Source organism: Mandrillus leucophaeus, unplaced genomic scaffold (genome assembly GCF_000951045.1).
Source record: "Mandrillus leucophaeus isolate KB7577 unplaced genomic scaffold, Mleu.le_1.0 Scaffold299, whole genome shotgun sequence".
In the NCBI taxonomy this organism is placed as follows: Eukaryota; Metazoa; Chordata; class Mammalia; order Primates; family Cercopithecidae; genus Mandrillus; species Mandrillus leucophaeus.
Window position 1 is genome coordinate 2,871,203 of NW_012103131.1, and position 3,055 is coordinate 2,874,257.

Consider the following 3,055-nt stretch of genomic DNA (forward strand, 5'->3'; position numbering starts at 1 on the left):
AGATTAAAGAACTCTGTTCCAGATTGCCACCTGCCTGCCCCTCGGCCCCCAGGGCCTGGCCTCCCCTCTGAAGGCCCTGCCCACCCTTGGTGGTGGCACCTGCCAGGTGAGTGTGGCAGGGCTGGAAATATGGGGCCTGGCATCTGGCCCTCTCCCCTACTGTTTTGCTTTATGACCATGGGCAAATGTTTCTGTCTCTTTTGTGTATCCTGAGCTATAAAATGGACAAATGATGGTGGCCCCCTTTTCTTTCTCACAGTGATGCTATGCTGGATCTTAAGTTTTTCCCTAATGTAATAAATCTGAGAGACCAAATAGGATCATCAAAAAGAAAATTCACTGAGTTCCCAAGAAAGGTATGGCTCTTCACGCTCCTGTTTACGTGTGTTCTTGCCATGAAAGGCTGTCATCTGGGCAGGTGGCCCCACGGCTCTCCCGTCCACTTCCTGAGTTCATCGCATATCAGGTTCTTCCTCTGCTAGAAACCCTCAATGGCCTGTATCCCATGCAGAGTCAAAGTCAATCTTGAGAATGGCCTGGGCGCTCCATGGCGGCCCCTGCCCCTAACTGATAGCCTGGCTCCTTTCCCCTCCTCCCTGCTCTGCCCAGCCAGCCAGCCACCTTGCTGCCCTCACGCACACACCTGGGTCAAACCCCTGATACCTGGCACTTGCTGTTTCCCAAAGCTGTACTTCCTGACTCTTTCCTTCAATGTCACCTTCTCAGGAAAGGCATCCCTGACCAGGCTGGGAACCCCCCAGGGGGGGACCTTGCTGCTTTGTTTCCTGCTGTATTTACAGTACCTTTCTCAGTGCCCAGACAATAAACATTTGCTGAATAAATCAGTTATAGCGCTCTTTTAGCAAGCAATTAATTATAGTAACACACATTGGTATGACAGTTTCCAAAGCACTTTGAATGCAAAGCCCATAGCATTCAGGTATTGCAGGCACATTTGCCAATCACAAACCTGAATGTGCAAAGATGGTCACTCTATGTACCCTGGGAGTTAACTTGTTTCCAGACCCCCGATTCCACCCATCTTGCCCATACAAGGAAACTGAGTAAACCCAGGCTGATTCCAGGTGTGATTCCCCAGCTGGTCTACCTCGGCCTGTGTTGGCTGGACTGGGCAGAGAATGGACCTCGCCCTATAGCAGCTTTTGGGGATGTTTGCCCTAGGAAGGACCATGCCTAGCTCACAGCCCACCCACAGCCCTGCTGTGTGCACCAGCCAGTGACACTCAGCTGTATTAGTCCATTTTCATACTGCTGATGAAGACATACCCAAGACTGGGCAATTTGCAAAAGAAAGAGGTTTAATTGGACTTACAGTTCCATGTGGCTGGGGAAGACTCGTAATCATGGCGGGAGGCAAGGAGGAGCAAGTCAATGTCTTAATTGGATGGCAGCAGGCAAAAAGTGAGTTTGTGCAGGGAAACTCCTGGTTTTAAAGCCATCAGATCTCATGATGTCCATTCACTATCATGAGAACAGCACAGGAAGGGCCTGTTTCCGTAATTCAATCACTTCCCACCAGATCCCTTTCACAACACATGTGAATTCAAGATGAGATTTGGGTGGGGACACAGCCAAACCATATCATTTCACCCCTGGCCCCTTCCAAATCTGATGTCATCACATTTCAAAATCAATCATGACTTCCCAACAGTCCCCCAGAATCTTAACTTATTTCAACATTAACTCAAAAGTTCACAATCCAAAGCCTCATCTGAGACGAGGCAAGTATCTTCCACCTATAAGCCTGTAAAATCAAAAGCAAGTTAGTTACTTCCTAGATACAATAGGGGTACAGGCATTGGGTAAATATAGCCATTCCAAATGGGAGAAATTGGCCAAAACAAAGGGGCTACAGGCCCCCATACAAGTCCAAAATCCAGTAGGGCAGTCAAATCTTAAAGCTCCAAAATGATCTTCTTTGACTTCATGTCTCATATCCAGGTCACACTGATGTGAGAGGTGAGTTCCCATGGTCTTGGACAGCTCCACCACTGTGGATTTGAAGGGTACAGCCTCCTTCCTGGCTGCCTTCATGAACTGGCATTGGGTGTCTCTGGCTTTTCCAGGAGCACAATGCAAGCTGTCAGTAGATCTACCATTTTGGAGTCTGAAGGACGGTAGCCCTCTTCTCACAGCTCTACCAGGCAGTTCCCCAGTAGGGACTCTGTGTGGGGGATCTGACCCCACATTATCCTTCCACACTGCCCTAGCAGAGGTTCTCCATGAGGGGCCTCAACCCTGCAGCAAACTTCTGCCTGGGCATCCAGGCATTTTTATATGTCCTCTGAAATCTAGGTGGAGGTTCCCAAACCCCAATTCTTGACTTCTGTGCACTTGCAGGCTCAATACCACATGGAAGCTGCCAAGGTTTGGGGCTTCCACCCTCTGAAGGAACAGCCTGAACTGTACATTGGCCCCTTTTAGTCATGGCTGGAGCAGCTGGGACACAGGGCACCAAGTCCCTAGTCTGTACACAGCAGAGGGACCCTAGGCCCGGCCTATGAAACCATTTCTTCCTCCTGGGCCTCTGGGCCTGTGATGGGAGAGGCTGCCATGAAGGTCTCTGACATGCCCTGGAGACATTTTCCCCATTGTCTTGGGGATTAACATTTGGTTCCTTGTTACTTATGCAAAAATTTGCAGCTGGCTTGAATTTCTCCTCAGAAAATGAAATTTTCTTTTCTATTGCATTGTTGGGCTGGAAATTTTCTGAACCTTTATGCTCTCCTTCCCTTATAAAACTGAGTACCTTTAACAGCACCCAAGTCACCTCTTGAATGCTTTGCTGCTTAGACATTTCTTCTGCCAGATACCTTAAATCATCTCTTTCAAGTTCAAAGTTCCACAAATCTCTAGGGCAAGGGCAAAATGCCGCCATTTTCTTTGCTAAAACATCATGAGTCACCTTTGCACCAGTTCCTAACAAGTTCCAACTGTTCCCAGATTTTCCTGTCTTCTTCTGAGCCCTCCAAACTGTTCCAACCTTTGTCTGTTACCTAGTTCCAAGTCACTTCCACATTTTCAGGTATCTTTT